Below are 19,465 nucleotides of genomic sequence, written 5' to 3' on the forward strand. Positions count from 1 at the left end.
GAGCATATATATCATCTGTAGATCCAAAGACATTGAGTGTTTTTTTTTTTGCGCAAACACCGCTTTCACTGAGCGCGTGCACCATTTCCCAATCAATCACACAATCGATCAAACAATCAATCCAACACATCAGTTGGTCAAACAGTCAATCAATCTCAGTCAGTCCACCAACTGACAAAACATTCGGTGAAACAATGAATCAACCATAAGAATAAATCAATATGTCAGTCGATAGAACATTTAAAAGGTGCTTCTTGTGAATCTTTTTAAGCGGAAACCCAGTCAATTATTATAGCAACCTGTTAAGCAATGTCAGTAAGTCTGCCCACCAACTGATCAAAAACAACCATATGGACGGTCGATGGAACTTGTAGAAACTGGCGCTATAGTGATAACGATTATGCCGAAAGCCGGCCAAATTGATACAAGACGAGAACAGAAGGCGGAAACGAATTTTCCTTTTATCCAAGAACAGCACTGTCATCCTTTCGTTTTTTTACAAAATATTAGGCCGTGGCTTAGCTCTGGTTAAGCCTGGATATACAAGTGAAAAGCTTCGGTTATGATTGGTTTGACGTCATGGTTATGCATTGAGGCTGAGCTGGTATTGTATACATTGTTTATCGATAGGCGTAGACTTGGTTACTCAATGGCATATGTTTACGAGTTGCACATGGCAGTCGCACCGCGTGGTCGTAATAACGGCGAGTCTCGGGGATTTTTCTATTCTGACTCTCTTGTTTCCTCTTGCTGCTGGCTGAAGATGCGGCAAAGACACGCTTTTCAGCTTCTTTCTGACATCATTTTGAGACGCGTATATCCGGTTGTTCAGGCGCTTTGGCTGCACGTTTACCTTTAGCTTTTTAATTTTTTTTTCGCTGTTTTGCAGCCAACTCCCAAGCGAGTGCTTCTGGATCGAACGAATTTATTTTCTCAGCTTTTCTGCGTGGTCTAGCAGCAGCCGCACTCTCCTTCCCTTCCATGTCGAGTGCGCACGCCTATTCTCTGGCAAGCGCATTATATAGCCTCCTTGCGCATGCACATGACGCACATGTGCAGTAGCGCGCGGCTGCGCCGAAAGGTCAGGCGGCGACGGTGGCTGCGGCTGCGGCGGCGGCAAGCAGCGACCACCTGCGCGGCGCGTGACGTCACTCTTTTTTGTGCATGCGCATAGCTCACCAGTTCGGCTCACAGGAAGCTCGGCTCTGGCCAGCGTAGTGAAGCTTTTCATTTCAAAAGAGTGGGGACAATAGGACTAAGCTCCTCCCCACCCCTCCTCGACCCACTTCAGGAGTGGGTTCAGCACAGTCATCGTTGAAACGCGTGCCCCTGCTAGCCCAAGGTTAGAATGGGCAGCTCGCCTGTCTACCTAAATGTCGGTTTAAGGTTCGTCTGAATGAGACAGCTGTCGGATCTGTGGACAGCACATCAGTGGGATTTTGTCTTATTCACAATCTCCACTCTGGCTAGTATTGTGCTAGTACTTCGAACTACTAGGCTCAAAACGTGAGCAAGCACGCCGAAAGTTACCCTCAAAAATGCAAAAATTAAGCACCGAAAATGCAAAAAATAAGCAGCGATTTCCAGCTGCCGGTAGTTTGAAATCAGAAGTGCTCTAGCTTCGTAAGGACCGTCTAAGCGCTGCGCCCCGGCACCGGTGCACAGCGTCCAAGATGTTTATGCGCAATCCCACCAATGAATAGAAAGTGAAGAATTAAACTGTGGGATTTGTATCTCTATAGAACTCTTTTAAGTGCACTCTGTTCTGCGATTAAGGCAAAAGGCATCACATCGCCACGTCCTGCCAGTTGGTGGAGCTAAAGTCGCTGGTTGTGGTAGTGAGGGTTGGCTCAATACTCGTTACTGGGTACACGCATCATGTAGAGACGCAATGCAAGGATTTCACAAGAGATACAACGGCAGAGTACGGTAGCGACTTCTAGGTCCGCTCGCAACCTTGTCATAATCTGATTCACAAATGACTGCGCCATGCCCGAGCAGTACATGGTTTTAAGTGAAAAGCGAGCATCACGACTCTGCGGATGGTACGCTGAGTTCCCAGTTGGTAACCGCTATGTACGATTACAAGAGGAGGAACACATCACTTGAGATTTTGATGATTTTTATAGTTAGCGTGAAATTATCACTTTTCAAGCAAATGGCGATCAGCTTCAGGTACCACAAGGAAACGACGCTCACTCATATCCGAAAAAGAGACGGCCATGTCTTAACAGGACATGGCAGACGAATTAAAACAAAAATATTCAGCAAATTACATGACATGAGCTAAAGACTGCCCGTGGGATAAAAATAAAGAATAAAAATACGGGAAAATCAGAAATTGAGCATACATCTGCGATTACTATCATGCTAAAATGCAAAAAAAACCTTGCGCTCAACTCACCCAGTGCATGCACCAGACGCAGGGTTCATGTAGCATAGGCGCACGACGGCTGCAGTTGATTCATGGCGCTGCGCCTGGGTAGATCAGCCCTAACAGCACTGGCTCATCAGCGCACAGGGGTTCGGCGCCAGCTTCATTTTTTCCAGCCGGGGGCTCCAGGAAGCACGTCGGCCAATGGCACTCGTAGTTTGCCTCTCACCCGCGGCGGACACGGTGGCCATTTTGAGCCTCTGCCTGAAACACGGATGCACCCGCAAACAAACACTCGCACACAACGCTGAAGAATTGGGTATACACCAGAGTTAGGCAGCCGAGGCGTAGACTAACGATCCTTTTACTGTCGTACACTATAGGAGATTTGAATACTGTCTCTTCAGGGACTGTTAATTTTCTGTCGCTAGCTAAACAGGAATGCAGCTCTTCTAAGACCACAAGCAACGAGCTTGCGTGAAGCACCACAGCCAATCGATTGATCAATCAATTATTCAATCATATAGTCAGTCAGTAAGTTAGTGAGTTGATATAACTTGTAGAAACTGCCAAAATTACAAACGAAAATAGTAATTTCTGACATCAAAAATGCAAAAAATGCAGCCTGCATGTACTACTTGGTAGTGTAGGAGGAAACAGCCATCGTGCTATCCCCCCACCCCTCCCCCATAGCAAGGCAGGCTTGCGTGCACTGCCTGCTTAGAGGAGTTCGACCGGCATCGCAATATAACGTTCTTACCTTTTGGCGGCGCTGTAGCCGCTGGTTGTGGGTGAGATGCTTGGCCCGTTGCTGCAAGCACACATGGTGCAGGCGTCCGGCACACGGCTGCTCCTGACCTGCATAAGAATCAGTGGGAAGGTTGGCTACAGACCTCCGGCTACAAAGGAACTAGGCAGCACCTGAACTCGCGTCATAATAAGATCCGTAAAAGAATGCGCAGCGCCCGAGCAGAGCACGGATTTATAACTGAGAAGTGAACATGGCGACTCACTTCATGTATGCTGGACTCAGTTTCCCGTTTATAACCGCTAGGTATGGTCGAAACAGCAAAGAAGGATGACTTACGTCATTGATGATTGTTAGTGCGCATGTTGACGTGAAATTATTACCACGGTCGGTCATATCTGATTAGGTCGCGGCCGTATCTTAGGTACACATGGCTGAAGAATAATAAACGAAAATTTCACCCTTGTTGGCTTCAGAAATACATCGAACGAGCATCTAATTTTATATGCAGATCAGCAAGCAGCAGGCAATTGAGAACACAGGCATCTTAGCTAGATGTCCGAATCGAATGTACGAAAACCTTTAAACCGATTCTTATCTTGGATAGCTGCAGTAAGAACTCGCTTGCGCACAGATGCAAGATTTATCGTTGGTAATTTTATAATGCAGTCATGTTAACACAAAGATTTTGTTCCTCTGATGATTTCACTGTTTTAAGAAGGTTGGCTCTTGCCACTTACATTTGTCAAGTGCGCGTCTGTCGTCAATGGTAAATGGACCATAAAAATTACCGCGTGACCACACTGTATTACATACCAGCAGTGGGCGCGTAGCGCTCAATTGATGCCTATACTTTTGACCCGTTATATATGTGCCAGTATAGCAGCCATCAAAGTAGGACCCAAACGGGGCCACCATCTGCATAAGATTTGGGGACCACCCGTTTGACGCAAGTGCTCGAAGTGGAGTCAAATGACTTGGCATGTTCCTGAAGATGAAGTTACTAATCGAGATGAAGCCAATACATCTATGGGATTCGCAACGACGACTTTTCCACCTCCAAACCGTGTATTCCAAGGACCTTCAGGTGGCGATTAGGGCCGAACAGTTAGCCGCCGGGTGTTCTGGATGGTTTTAAACTATTCCACGTGTTGTGATGCATAAAATTTATAAACTGATATAACGAGGAAGTAAACCGGATATAGCAAAGTGGCTGTAAATTGCAATAGTGCAAAATCCATGAGATAGATGGCGCTGCTTGTGTCTTAGAAGGGATGGCCGCCGCGGTGGCTGAGTGGTTATGACGCTCGAAATTTCTGCAGCCATTCACTGCGGCGTCTCATAGCCTGAGTCGCTTTGGGCGGTTAAACACCCATAAACTAAAGTAATCTGAGAAGGGATGTTTGCATTGGTCTTTGCGTTTGCTGAGCACACCCAATGTGAACACGTGAAGCTCCCGTAGCTGGCACTCTTGAAAAGACGAGCACTGAGGCAGTGTTGGGAGAGAATTTTTTTCCCTCTGTGATTAATTATCAAAGTGTGATGTGATCAGTGCAACTCTATTAATAGCATTCGGTTTTTCTGCATATCAGTTTTCCTATATTTCTATTAATGGAGGCTCCCGTGCAGTTAGTGGCGAGAAGTGCACGAATTTTTAAGTGAAAAGCGAGCATCGCGACTATGTATGGCAGACTGTGAGGCCACTTGGTAATCGGTAGGTACGATTACAAGAGGAGCTGCACATCACTTACATCTTTGATGATTGTGAGCGTTGGCGGGAATTTATCAGTTTGAAAATAATCACCTATCAGCTTCAGTGACGTCGTGCTCACAGATATCAGAAAGGGACACGTCCATGTCTTGGGGAGCAATAGCTGATCAGTTAAAACAGAAAAATTCACCTAAGCTGCCAGACTACAGCTGTTAATTACATAAATTAATCTTGAAACTAATGAAAGCGTGTGGAATAAAATGAAGAAACAAGGAAGGTATGGCACAATCAGAACAAATGACCCTAAAAGAGCATCCATCTGCGATAAAGACTATACTAAAAAATAAAAATAAAGCTTGTGAACTCATCAGCTGCCTACAGCAGAGACAAGATTTATACGGCAGAAGGGTATGATGGCTCCTGTCCATGCATGGCACCACTCCTGGGTACATCGGCCATGATACCTTGGCTCGGCAGTGGACAGGGGTTCGGCGCCTGCTTCTTTTCTTCCCTGCAGAGGTTCCAGAAAACATGCCGGCCTATGGCGCTTGGCGCTTGCCTTTCGCCCGCGGCGGACACGGTGACCATTTTCAGCATCTGCCTGAAACGTATTCACACGCAAACAAACGCTTGCACAAAACGATGAAGAATTACATACTATAGCAGAGTTAAGCAGCCAGGCCGTAGAATCATGGTCGTTCATTGTGATACACCAGAGGGGATTGGGTTACTCTAATGCCTGGTACCGGTATTCTAACACGATCGCTAACTGAACCCAAATTCCATTCTTGCAGAACGAAAGGCAGTTAATGTTTGTTAGCACTTAAAACACCGCTTTCAGTGAGCGGCATGCACTAATTCCTAATCAAGCAATCAAACTATCTAAAAACCTCAGTTAATCAGTCGACCAAACGAGAAACCAAAGAGTCAAACAGTCAATACCATCCAATAAATCAATTAGTTGATTGAATTTGTTGAAAGTGCTGTTTATGAACCTGTTTAAGTGGAAAACCGGACAATCATTCAACCAGTCAATTAATACATCTATCTACTATTGTCAGTCTGTCAGTCCACCAGTGGAACAATCAGTCAAGCAACCATCCAATAAATAAATGAATTCAGTCAATGATTGAACCAATCAAACTTGTTAAAACTGGCGCTATAGTCACTTAAGACGAAACAAGTCAAATTGATAGAGGAGAAAAGGAGAAACACACACAACCACATGAAACTCAACTATGCGTTATTCAAGGAAATACGCCGCCCGAAAACGCCAGCGGGCATGCACAGCGCAGAGAGCATGAAGAGCAATGTCATGTACTGCAGAGAGAGACGGTACCTCTTTCTTCCTTTCTTCTTTCAGTACATCCTTTACCCCTTCGCTTACGACGCGGTTCAGGTGTCCACCGATATATGAGAGACAATGGAAGGCTATAGCGGGCATGCACTGCGCAGTGAGCATGAAGAGAATGACATTGCGAGACCTCGCCTGTCTCCCCCTCTTATGTCCATTTTCATCTGAATGAGACACGACTGCCGGATCAGTTGACAGTACAAACTGCGATTTTCCCTCATTCGCAATCATCATTCAACCTGGCACATTCAGTGTAAATACTCTCTGTGAAAAATTAGGCTCAATACATTAGCGAGCGCATTGAAAATGACCCGCTAAAAGAGTAATTTCTGACACCAAAAATTTTAAACTGCCGCTTGCGTGCCCTACTTGCTAACGTATGCAAGCCAGCTATCGATGGCAAAAGGGCTATCCCCCCACCACTTACAAAGAAAGGCAGGCTGGTGCGCACTGCGTCCTGAGGGGAGTTGAACGCGTATAGCATTGTAATGTTCCTACCATTTGTCGGCGCTGTTGTCGCTGGTTATGGGTGAAGCGCTTGGCCGGTTGCTGCAAGCGGACATGATGCAGGCGTCCGGGCCATACGCGATGCTAGTATTGCACACGACCAGGTGTAGCACTGCAGAAAAAAGAGCAGAACAACAGGATAAAGACCTCCGCCTACATGCAAAGGGGCTGCACCTGAACTCGCATCAAAATAAGATACGGAAAAGAATACACTCTGCCCAACTAGAGCATGGATTTCAAACTGAGAAGTGAGCATGAACACAATATGTATGCTAGACTCAGTTGTCGGTTGACAACCGCTAGGTATGGTAGAAACAGTAGGGCCAGACACGTCATTGTTGATTGTCAGCGTTGATTAACAATCAGCAACCGGCTTCACTGACTGGCCGGTCATTGATATGTGAATAGGACATGACCGTATCTTAGTTGTGCACGGCTGAAGAATCACAAAAAAATTTCCCGAACTGTTGGCTTCACAAATATTTTGAACGAGCATCTAATTCTATATGCAGATCAGCAACCAACTGGCATTTGAGAACATACGCATTGAAGCCAGAAGTCACATCCGAATGCGCGAAAACTTTTAAACACATTCTCATCTGGCTGACAACGATCATGTTCCTCTCATGATTTTACCGTACTTTGTTCGCTTTCTGATTAACAATCATAATGTGATGTGATCAGTGCTACCTTATGAACAGCATTTAAAAGAGTGATTTCTGACACCAAAACTTTTAAACTGCCGCTTGCGTGCCCTACTTGCTAACGTATGCAAACCAGCTATCGATGGCAAAAGGGCTATCCCCCCACCACTTACAAAGAAAGGCAGGCTGGTGCGCACTGCGTCCTGAGGGGAGTTGAACGCGTATAGCATTGTAATGTTCCTACCATTTGTCGGCGCTGTTGTCGCTGGTTATGGGTGAAGCGCTTGGCCGGTTGCTGCAAGCGGACATGATGCAGGCATCCGGGCCATACGCGACGCTAGTATTGCACACGACCAGGTGTAGCACTGCAGAAAAAAAAAGAGCAGAACAACAGGATAAAGACCTCCGCCTACATGCAAAGGGGCTGCACCTGAACTCGCATCAAAATAAGATACAGAAAAGAATACACTGTGCCCGAGTAGAGCATGGATTTCAAACTGAGAAGTGAGCATGAACACAATATGTATGCTAGACTCAGTTGTCGGTTGACAACCGCTAGGTATGGTCGAAACAGCAGGGCCAGACACGTCACTGTTGATTGTCAGCGTTGATTAACAATCAGCAACCGGCTTCACTGACTGGCCGGTCATTGATATGTGAATAGGACATGGCCGTATCTTAGTTATGCACGGCTGAAGAATCACGAAAAAATTTCCCGAACTGTTGGCTTCACAAATATTTTGAACGAGCTACTAATTCTATATGCGGATCAGCAACCAACTGGCATTTGAGAACATACGCATTGAAGCCAGAAGTCACATCCGAATGTGCGAAAACCTTTAAACACATTCTCATCTGGCTGACAACGATCATGTTCCTCTCATGATTTTACCGTACTTTGTTCCCTTTCTGATTAACGATCATAGTGTGATGTGATCAGTGCTACCTTATGAACAGCACTACCTCTATGTTGATGTAGTTACTGGTTGTGGTCTTTTGTAGCGAAAGCTACACTAGGCTAGTGAGCGGAGCATTTTGGGTAAGTATCATTAGTCACTACTGTGCTTGCACCACTAGCTGCATGGAGCCACAGGTTCTCCACCGTGCCTTTCCTCAAAATCGCCTTTCCTCAAAATTCAATTTTAAATTTCCTCTCTTCTTGTCTTTTTTCCCTCCCTCCCTTTATCCCTTCACTTATGGCACTGTTCAGGTGTCCACCAAGATATGTGAGACAGTTACTGGGCCATTTCCTTTTCTCAAAAACCGAACACATGAGTTCCCTGGTGTTTAGTGGGTTCATTGGCGTTGACAAGGAGGCTCATTGGTGTTGACAATGAGGCAAGGCGGTTAATTTTCATGAAAGGAAAGGCACACAACTGGCTCCCTGGGTCAGTGGACACCTCAATTTCCCTTTTTTATAGGCTGGTGTCCAAACAGTAAAAACCTGCTTTTGTTTTTTGCACAGTGGATAGGCAGCGTGCACAACCCTGCCACCTTGGCAAGTGGCTGGTATTGCGAGATGTTGGTCACCCAATGAACGCTGCGACCTATTGCTGCAGCGCTCACTTCACAGCACCAGGTGTGTTACCCCGGGGGACATCCCAAACAGCAAGCTTGCCTGGGAACGTTGAACTTATACTGGTCCAAAGCTCCTTACAAATTGTATAATGTTGCCCGACTGGGCTCTATGCATTGGCTACAGCCCTGCCCTCTTACCTGCCTTGAGTTCAGCAAGAAAACGGTGACGCAGAAGGCCACCAATACGATGAATGGCAGCTAACAGCAGGCAGGTGCCATATTCAAAGAAGGCGAGGAAACCTGCAAACAAGGTTGGGACATTGAATAGCGTAGAACCCGCATATGACAGTGCGAATCTGCAGTCAAATTTTGCAGTCAACCCACCGCGGTGGCTCTGTGGTTAGGGCGCTCGGCTACTGATTCGGAGTACCCGAGTTCGAACCCGCCCTCGTTTCGATGGAGGCGAAATGGAGAAGGCCCCAGTGTGCTTTGCGATGTCAATGCACATTAAAGATTCCCATGTCTATGAAATTATTCCGGAGCCCTCCACTATGGCACCTCTTTCTTCTCTCAGTCCCTCCTTTATCCCTTCCCTTACGGCGTGGTTCAGGTATCTGCCAAGATGTGAGACGGATACAGCGCCATTTCTTTTCCCCAGCAACTAGTTTTCAAGTATGGAGCACATATTTTAATAAAAGAGAATGCGACTAACTAAAAGAGTTGGTCTTATACTGGGGAGAACGCAGCGAGCTATGTAAAGGAAACTGATGGGTGTAACGTTAAGGGACGGGAAGAGGGCAGAGTGGGTCAGAGAACAAATGCGGGTTAGTGGCATCTAGTGGAAGCCAAGAAGAATAAATGGGGTTGGCCAGGGCATGTAATGCAAAGGCAAGATAACCGACGGTCGTTAAATGCAACGAACTGGATACTAAGAGCAGGCAAATGAAGCAGAGGGTAGCATAAAGTTAGATATTCGGAGCAGATTAAGAAGATTGCGGGGATCAGGAATAATTGGACACATATAGGAGAGACCTTTGTCTTGCAGAGGGTGTAGTCAAGCTGATGATGATGACAAATACGATGGGTGGACGCTAGCAGGCAGACACCACATTCGAAGAAGCCGAGGCAACCTGCAAATAAGATTGGGACATTGGGGAGCGTTGCGTGGGATGCGGTACCATGGATTAGTACACACTACCATTCCATGATCCAATCACCTTCAATAAATCCATGTCTTGTTCATGACTGCCATTTCGCTACCAGTTTGCTTCGCTGCATTCAAATCTCGAATGTGCAGTGCTGCAAATTGTGCGTCGGGCACCTGCCGGATAGGCATTTGCTTAACCTCAGTCAAGAAAGTAATTAGACGGCCTACTCATTAGGTTCCACCTAAGCGCAGCACCACAGCTACAATGGAAAGCTATACAGCTGCTGCAGTAACAGTATTGGCAGCAAACCCAGCAGTTCTTTCTGGACAAAAGCATTTTCGAGCGAGAAACCGTTTAAAAATGCGACTTTTTCATATAGTGCAACATTTCACTACAACAATCATATCCGCAGATACCCGATGGCAGTCCTGTATTTTTTTTCCTATTCACGTTTTTGATATCATAAAATCCGTTCCCATTGGTTCTCTATGGCAGTCTTAACAGTTTGGTGTGATCCATGGAAACACTAAAAAGATTATGCAACATATCAGAATAGTGGAGCATTACCTTGAGTATTTTAATACAGTGTCTTACATTTTTCCTATTTTCAAAACTTTTGCCCGAGAAAGCCGGACATCCGCTGGTTAGCTTTGCTTTGTAGTCCTACGGGTGAACTTGGGTGAGCTAACTAGTAATTGCTCCATTATTTAGAATTTACTGCTCCTTGGGTGACAGTCCCTTAAAACTCATTTTGACTGTCGGCCACACTGTGCGCATTCAGAATGGTAAGTATTTCGCACGTACAAAACAAGCAAGAATCATACGTTCTCTATAGTCTTCTATCTAGGTGTGTTCCTAGACAGATATAGGAGTCGCTTCTACCCTCAGTCATGGCTCCCTGCTCTGATCAGCTGGTTTGGCCAATTGCCTTACTTTGCAAGTGGTGGGGCGGCTCAATATGACTCCAGAATATTTAAGGTAGTCGTCTTCTGGACAGCGTTGTCCAGTGTACTCCTGCTTTTGAACACGTTCTTTCCGCTGGTTTTACACGTATTCTGCACCATGGACTGCCCATTTCAGTCTTTCCCTGCGCAGTCCAGGGTCTGCTTTATAAAATTATGAAGTGTAATTCTCAGGCCAGCTCTATTCGCAGTTTTGACCATGTTGGTAGGAGTGGTCGAGACTCTACACTGGATCTCGGGTCAGGAAAGGTGCATAAATAGTTCAATTTGCCAGTGTAGACACCTCCGCACTGAGAGAGAAAAAGAACTAGCTGCGGTTTAACTACAGTTGAACCTGGTTAGACAGCGAAAGCTTTGGTATATAGGGCAACTAGAGGTGGCTTGGAGTGTAACGTTGAGTGTGTTCCGCACACTGGATAGGCAGCGCGTTCACCCCACCACCCTGGCAGTTAAATTAATGGTTGATCGCCAGAGGTTGGTCGCTCAATGAACGCTTCGGCCTATTGCTGCAGTGCCGCGTGTCTGCCACAACGTTGTCAGCGCTAATGCATGCAGCCCACATCTCTCACCACCTCCACATACCTCAAAGCGTGAGTGAGGCGTCCGCTGCCCCAGGGAGCCAGTTATGCGCCCTGCCTTTCCTCAAAGTCAGACGCCAAATGAACAGAATGAACGCCCACGACCTATAGCTTCAGTGCCGCGTATCTACCACAATGTTGCAGTGCCAAAGTGGTCTAAATTTCTGGAGCCCTCCTCTACGGCGTCCCTCACAGCCTGATTCGCTTTGTGACGTTAAACCTCCATAAATCAAAACCAAACCGTGAAGCGCATATCTGTCACTACCGCCGCATTGCTTAAAGTGCGACTGAGGTGTCCACAGTCTCTGGGGGCTAGTTATGCGCCTTTGCTTTGCTTTCGAAGCTCCCGTTCTTCATCGGTTTCGGTGCTGCTCAGGAGTGGCTGAAAGTCGTTGAAGGTCAAAGCGACGGAGTCGCCAAAACTCGCTGAACATGACGTAGCAAAGTTCGCGCTTTAAAGAGCGAACGCTGAGTCTAGCCTGCGAATAAGGCTAGATAGGGATCCTATTCACAGTCTAAAAAGTGTTCATTTTGAGGAAAGGAAAGGCACATTCCCGGCTCATTTTGTAGGTGGACACTTGAATCGCGCAGTGAGAAAATGTCCGCGTAACGTTACGCAAAGAGCACGCGTACTGACACGGGTGCGGTAAGAACTGCAAACCATGCCGTATACTTGCATTACTTTTGTTCCTTCTGACATTGCCGTTGTAGTACGAAAAGTTCTAATGGCTCCGAAAATAATTTTATTAATGCGAGAGCATTAGAAATTCATCGACACGGAAGCCCTGCATGGCCCAAAGTCTCGGTGTTACAAAACTCGCGATGGGGGATGCTATGTGTCGTCGACAAAAGCGGAAAAAGGCCCGAAGTCTCAGCGTTACAAAACTCGCGATTGGGGAAGCTATGTGTCGTCGACAAAAGCGGAAAAAGGCCCAAAGTCTCGGCGTTACAAAACTCCCGATGTGGAAGCTATGTGCCGTCAACAAAAGCGGAAAGAGTCACAAAGTCCCGGCGTTACAAAACTCGCGATTGGGGAAGCTATGTGTCGTCGACAAAAGCGGAAAAAGGCCCGAAGTCTCAGCGTTACAAAACTCGCGATTGGGGAAGGTATGTGTCGTCAACAAAAGCGGAAAAGGCCCAAAGTCTAGGCGTTACAAAACTCGCGATTGGGGAAGGTATGTGTCGTCAACAAAAGCGGAAAAGGCCCAAAGTCTAGGCGTTACAAAACTCGCGATGGGGGAAGCTATGTGTCGTCAACAAAAGCAGGAAAAGGCCCAAAGTCTCGGCGTTACAAAACTGAAATTGGGGAAGCTATGTGTCGTCAACAGAAGCGAATAAATGCCCAAAGTCTCAGCGTTACAAAACTCGCGATTGGTGAAGCTGTGTGTCGTCAACAAAAGCGGAAAAAGGCCTAAAGTCTCGGCGTTACAAACTCCCCATTGGGGAATCTATGTGTCGTTAACAAGAGCGGAAAAAGACCCAAAGTTTCGGCGTTACAAAACTCTCGATTAAGGAAGCTATGTGTCGTCAACAAAAGTGGAAAAGGGCCCAAAGTCTCGGCGTTACAAAACTCGCGATTGGGGCAGCTATGTGTCGTCAACCAAAGTGGAAAAGGGCCCAAAGTCTCGGCGTTACAAAACTCACGATTGGGGCAGCTATGTGTCGTCAACAAAAGCGGTAGGGCCAAAGTCTCGGCGTTACAAAACTCGCGAATGGAGAAGCTATGTGCCGTTAACAAAAGCGGAAAACGGCCCAAAGTCTCGGCGTTACAAAACTCGTGATTGAGGAAATTATGTGACTTCAACAAAAGCAGGAAAAAGTAAATGTTAAATTTGGTTTGGCTTATGGAGGTTCAATGTTCCAAAGCGTCTCCGGCTATGAGGAACGCTAATCAGTAATAGTCAGTACTAGTACTTACAAGAGAACCAAGTACAAAGGAACAGAATTTGAATACAGTTACAAGATTATTGGAATAGTACTGAAAAAGAATTTGAATGAAATTCAGATTCCGGAGTTCCCGGGTTCGAACCCGACCGCGGCGGCTGCGTTTTTATGGAGGAAAAACGCTAAGGCGCCCGTGTGCTGTGCGATGTCAGTGCACGTTAAAATCCCCAGGTGGTCGAAATTATTCCGGAGCCCTCCACTACGGCACCTCTCTCTTCCTTTCTTCTTTCACTCCCTCCTTTACCCTTCCCTTACGGCGCGGTTCAGGTGTCCAACGATATATGAGACAGATACTGCGCCATTTCCTTTCCCTCCAAAAACCAATTATTATTATTAATGAAATTCAGATCGAACTGGAATAGAATTGCAATGCTTTCGCATTTCTCGCACTAAGTTCCTCGGGTACTTATTTAGGTATAACGAAAACGCGTGTATTAGCTTTTGGCGAGCAGCCGGTCACTCAGTAGTTCCACGCCAAGCTTTTTAGAGGACAATTTTTTGTGTTCCCGTTAAATAAGACTTATGATCTTGTACGCGTTTTGTTAACTTCTGCAACTTCTTAGTCCTTGTTGTGAGCTCGTTATACATGCGGAATGAACTGTTCCAAGCTTTAAAACGGGCTGCAAAACCTTCCGCTTAGTCCATTCCACAAACGCGAACACGAGAACACGGACACAAGAAACAAAATTACGCATGAACAGAGACGCGGCACAACAGCACGTCCTGGTGGTATAAAAATATTAAAGATAAGAGGAGCGTTAAATGTTAGCTTCAGTACTTAGAACACGAAAATACCTCTAGCTGCACAGTAAACTGATAGCGAAGCTTAGGCTTCGTTCGCTAAACGCCAAGCAACCAGGGAGACGCAGCGCGCAGAAACGCTCGAAAACTGTGCTTGAGCGTTCGAAAGAACAAAGAACGTAAGGCGTGGGCGACAGTTTCACAAAAGTCGTTGAAACATACGCCGTTTGATAAAAATAGCACAATTCAGACGCACTGCGAATGTCACAGGCGAGACAGAACATATATACCTGCGTGGGAAAAAATATATACCCGTCATTAGGCACGGCAATCCCTCTGCATTTGGCCCACAAGTAGGGAGCGCGGCTTAGGCCATGTTCGCTGAAATGTGGGCTGCAAAAGCTCCAAGTCGGAAAGGAAGAAAAATTTAGTTGCTTACGTTGTGGCACGGAAGGCCCTGGCAAACGCACCGACTCGAAATCCAAGCGTATATGCAGCAGGCATGGACGAGGACAAGTCTGTCGGCAGCATGCAAGTGAGCGGGACTGAGCCCTGCCGATGGTCTCGATGGCGTCAGGCAAGTGCACCCGCTAACCGTCGACTGACACGTCAGCTTCCCGGCCTCGTGCTCAGTTGGCGCTGTGGTAGGTGGCGCTGTTAGCTTGGCACGTGTTCAGGGTGCCTCGATGCACGCGCTCCCCCCCACCGCAACAGGGCGCGCGCATCGAGGCACCCTGCACACACGTTTTGCACCGCGTCGCCTACAGTTTCTCAGAATTCTTTCGCTAACCCTAGCGGCCGCGAATGCAGTTCTCGCGTTGCAGAATGTTCTTTCTCAGTTTACTAAGCAAAATCTGATGATGATGGCCTCTATCCTTCAACATATGAAAGCAAATGCCCGCTCTATGGGGAACACTCAACGCTTTATCACGTTACATGGGCCTCTCAGAAAACGCAGGCAGTGCCGATAAACAACACACCAACACCGGAACAGTGGGAGGCTGCGCTGTCCTGCTCGAAGCCTGAAGAACAGCTCCAGATAATCGACAGGGCTCGCAGGACTGCAAAGGCCATGGGCCCTGGACTGAGGGACCCACATACGCCGCGTGAATCGTCCTTGCCAATAAAGTTTTTTTAGTTTTTCATTCATTCATTCCCGGGTACATTCTCGGATTTCCTTCATTCCCCTCTTTATTCCCGGTCATTACAGCACTGTTGCTGTCGACAAAAAAGTGAGACATTCAGTGCGCCTCTCCTTTGATCAAAGCCGAATTTCAATTTACTTTCTCCAACCTTGCTGTGGCTCAGTGGCTCGAACCCGACCTCGGCGGCTGCGTTTCAATGGAAGCCAAACGCAAAAATCAGCTGTGATTTAATACTGCTGAACGTGGTTAGAGAGCGAAAGCTGTAGTGTATCGGGCAAGTAGACGCGGCTTGGCGTCTGTAACTTTGTGTTCCGCACACTAGATAGACAGCGCGCACCTGCCTACTTAATAGGTGGCGGTTGAATTAATGGTTAATAATTGGTTTTTGGTGGAAAGGAAATGGCGCAGTATCTGTCTCATATATCGTTGGACACCTGAACCGCGTCGTAAGGGAAGGGATAAAGGAGGGAGTGAAAGAAGAGAGGAACAAATAGGTCCGTAGTGGAGGGCTCCGGAATAATTTCGACCACCTGGGGATCTTTAACGTGCACTGACATCGCACAGCACACGGGCGCCTTAGCGTTTTTCCTCCATAAAAACGCAGATGGTTGATCGCGAGAGATTGGTCGCCCAATGAACGCTGCGATGCTGCAATGCCGCATGCCTGCCACAACGTTGTCAGTGCTAATGCATGTAGCCCACAACTCTCCCTCACTACCGCCGGGTTCGAACCAGACCGCGGCGGCTGCGTTTCGATGGAGGCGAAACGCTAAGGGGCCCGCGTGCTGGGCGATGTCAGTGCACGTTAAAGATCCCCAGGTGGTCGAAATTATTCCGGAGCCCACCACTACGGCACCTTTTTCCTCCTTTCTTCTCTCAGTCCCTCCTTTATCCCTTCGCTTGAGGCGGCCGCCGATATGTGAGACAGATACTGCGCTATTTTCTTTCCCCAAACAATTTTCCAAAATTTCAACCGCCACGTACTTACACGAAAGCGCGATTGAGGCGTCCACTGACCCAGGGAGCCAGTTATGCGTCAATCCTTTCCTCAAGATCATCGGAGTCCAGAAGGTTGAAAACGCCAACGCCAAGGAACAAAATGAACGCGGACAGCTTGTAGGTTCAGTGCCGCGTTTCTGGCAGAACGTTGTGAATGCCAACGCATGCAGAGCACTTTCTGTCACTACCGCCACGAACCTCAAAGCGTGATTGTGGCGTCTACTGGCCCATGGGGCCCAGTTATGCGCCTTTGCTTTCTAAGCTCCCGCTCTTTAATGGTCTCGGCAACTCTGGGAAGGCGACGTCACGTGATTATCCTCGTTTCAAGGTCATATAAACAAGATACGGAAAGGGGTAATAAAGCTTTCGCTTTAAAAGCACGGCTTGTATGCGCCATAGATAGCTCTCTTGCCATGAAGATGTGAGCATACGAAACATGTCGGCAAGAAGGAAATGCGTTCTGGCACCGCCAGCGATTCGCACTCAGAACAGCGCAAGTAGTGACACGGAAGCATTAAGACCTGCAAACCATGTCACCCAGTTTGGACAGTTTTTTTTATATGTTGCTATTGGAATAGAAAACTTTCTCTGTTAAAATAATATTAATGTGAAAGCCATAGATTCTTACATGAACTCGGAAACTCACCGCCCAAAAAGTGTCGACTTGGAAAATTTAAAATTGGTTTTTTGGGGAAAGGAAATGGTGCAGTATCTTGCATCTCGGCGGACACCAGAGCCGCGCCGTAAGGGATTGAAAGGAAAAAAGGAGGGAGTGAAAGAAGAAAGTAAGAAAGAGGTCCGGCTTTACAAAACTAACGATTGGCAGAAACGATGTGGGTGAAGATGGGGAAATACGAAATGTTAATCAGTAATAATCAGTACCAGTTCTTATAACTGCGCCAACTGAAAAACATTCGAATAGAATTCTAACAGAACGCGAACAGAAATAGATTTCGAATGTAATTAGAAAGAAATAGGAATAAAATTGCAATACATTCGAGTAACTATCAGGTTAGTTCCCTGGGGGTAATTTTTCTTGGTAGAACTCGAGCGTTCGCTTTTGGCGAGGAGGCGGTCGCTCAGTTGTTCCAAGGAAAGCTTTTCGGGAACAATTGTTAAAGAACGCGTTCCGTTAACTCGTCCTTCTCGATGTTATGACCTTGTACTCGCAGCAACACCTTGCGCTCATTCCATTCAACAAAAGCAAACCCACAGAACAAATTGCTCATGAACAGAGACGTGGCAAAGCAGTACGCCCACGTGGTGGAAAAATATAGAAGGTAAGGGGATCGATAAATCTAAGCCTATGACTTAGAACACAAAAAACACTTCAGCTGCACAACAGATAGCATACATACAAGTCACGAGGCTCAAGCTGCGTTCGCTAAACACAAAGCAAAAAAGGAGACGCACAACGCAGGAGCCACTTGAAAACTGTGCTTGCGCGTTCGAAAGTACAAAAAGAACGTAAGGCGCGGCCGACAATTTCACACAAGCCATCTAAACATGCGGCGTTTGAAACAAAGTACAATTCAGACGCGTTCGGAAGCATGAGAGGCTCATAGGATGTTCCTCAGTGCTAACGCATCGGTGTATGACCAACCAGTATTGGGAGCGAGGCTTAGGCCGCGTTCGCAGAAATATGGGCTGCAAATACTCTAGGACGCGAAAAAAATTCAGTTGCTTACGTGGTCGCATGGAAGGCACTGGCAACTGTGCTGACTCGAAGCGTAGGCAGCAGGCATGGACGAGGACAAGACGATCTCCATGCGGGTTAGCTGTTCTGAGGCCTGCCGCGGTCGTCTCGATGACGTGGTACGGCAAGTGTAGAACACTACGCCCGCTTACCGTCGACTGACACGTCGGCTTGCCGACCTCGTGCTCAGGCGGCGCTGTTAGCTTGACACGCCTAGGGAACCTTGATGCCAGCGCCGGGGTGGAGACAACTTCAGCGGCGCCGCCATATTGAATCACACGGGATCAGCGGCGCTAGCGTCTGTAACGGCACAGTTCATGATCTTGGCGCGCTTCAAAGCGCTTTAAATTGAACGGCCTTTTGCAGCGAGAGCTGCACTGGGCTACCAGTCGAGCATTTCACGGTACATGGGAGACGCCAGTTGGGATTCAATATGGCGGCGTCTCTTAAGTTGTCTCCACCCTGAACGGCGGCGCTGGCATCGAGGCACCATAGACACTCCAGTTCTGCACCATGTGGCCTCCAGTGCTGAGAATCTTGTATAAATAACCCTAGCGGTCGAGAATGCCGTTCTCGCGTTCCAGAATGTTCTTTCTATAGGCTTCACTTTGTTCCCACTTTCTTCCGGGCCATTACAGCACTGTCGGTGTCGACAAAGAAGCGAGACAGTCACTGCGTATTTCCTTTGTTCATAATAAATAAATAATTGGTTTTGGGGGAAAGGAAATGACACAATATCTGTCGCGTATATATATAGATTTTCAGATATAGATTTTCAGCATCACCAATTTGCACATGTTCCACGAACGCTGATGTCTTGTAAACGAAACAACCTCCATTAAAGAAAAATTCCGAGGAACAAAAATTCACGTGACATATTTCCTTATCATAAAGATCGCCTAGCGAGCGCAGTTGAATAAAGTCTTGTAGTTGCCTAGTTTCTGGCGTTTTCGAACATTTCATCAGGCAACTTAAATACGCTGTCGAGTGTTTCGCTGTTTATGATGTTGCAATGAGAGTAATGTTTTGGGAATGATTCCTGCACAGTTTCATCGATGCCACCATAACCAGCATAACTAACTTCACTGCATGACAAAGACCTCCCTCAGTGGTCCCTAATTATTCTTGAGCTGCTCCTTTCGCGTTTTTCTTTTGCGTTATACTGCCGTTGATATCCACTACGGCACTGCAGACGCAGTGGGGCGCGTAATTTCGTATTGAACTAATTTAGTGCAAATTTCCAGCGTTGTGGAGAACCCCATCACAATTAATGTGATTGTTACCTGTCTACGGAAGTCATTTTCAAAGTAAAATCAAAAGAAGCATAAAGAACGATGCAAAGCAAAAGGCCCCAGTTAGAAGAAAACAGGGAGAAGACGCTTAATCACCGCTAGGC

At 46.9% G+C, this 19,465-nt stretch overlaps 1 long non-coding RNA gene across 1 annotated transcript; it reads right to left on the reverse strand.

Annotated features, from left to right (window-relative positions):
* Window positions 1-7,588: 7,588 nt before the first annotated feature.
* On the reverse strand, window positions 7,589-18,882 carry LOC144100105 (uncharacterized). Its single transcript, XR_013307523.1, has 4 exons — window positions 18,062-18,882; window positions 9,889-9,986; window positions 9,055-9,156; window positions 7,589-7,703 (listed from the first exon to the last, which is right to left on the reverse strand). It is a non-coding gene; the product is annotated as an uncharacterized LOC144100105 (long non-coding RNA).
* Between the last annotated feature and the right edge of the window lie 583 nt (window positions 18,883-19,465).

This window comes from Amblyomma americanum, chromosome 8, assembly GCF_052857255.1.
Source record: "Amblyomma americanum isolate KBUSLIRL-KWMA chromosome 8, ASM5285725v1, whole genome shotgun sequence".
In the NCBI taxonomy this organism is placed as follows: domain Eukaryota; kingdom Metazoa; phylum Arthropoda; class Arachnida; order Ixodida; family Ixodidae; genus Amblyomma; species Amblyomma americanum.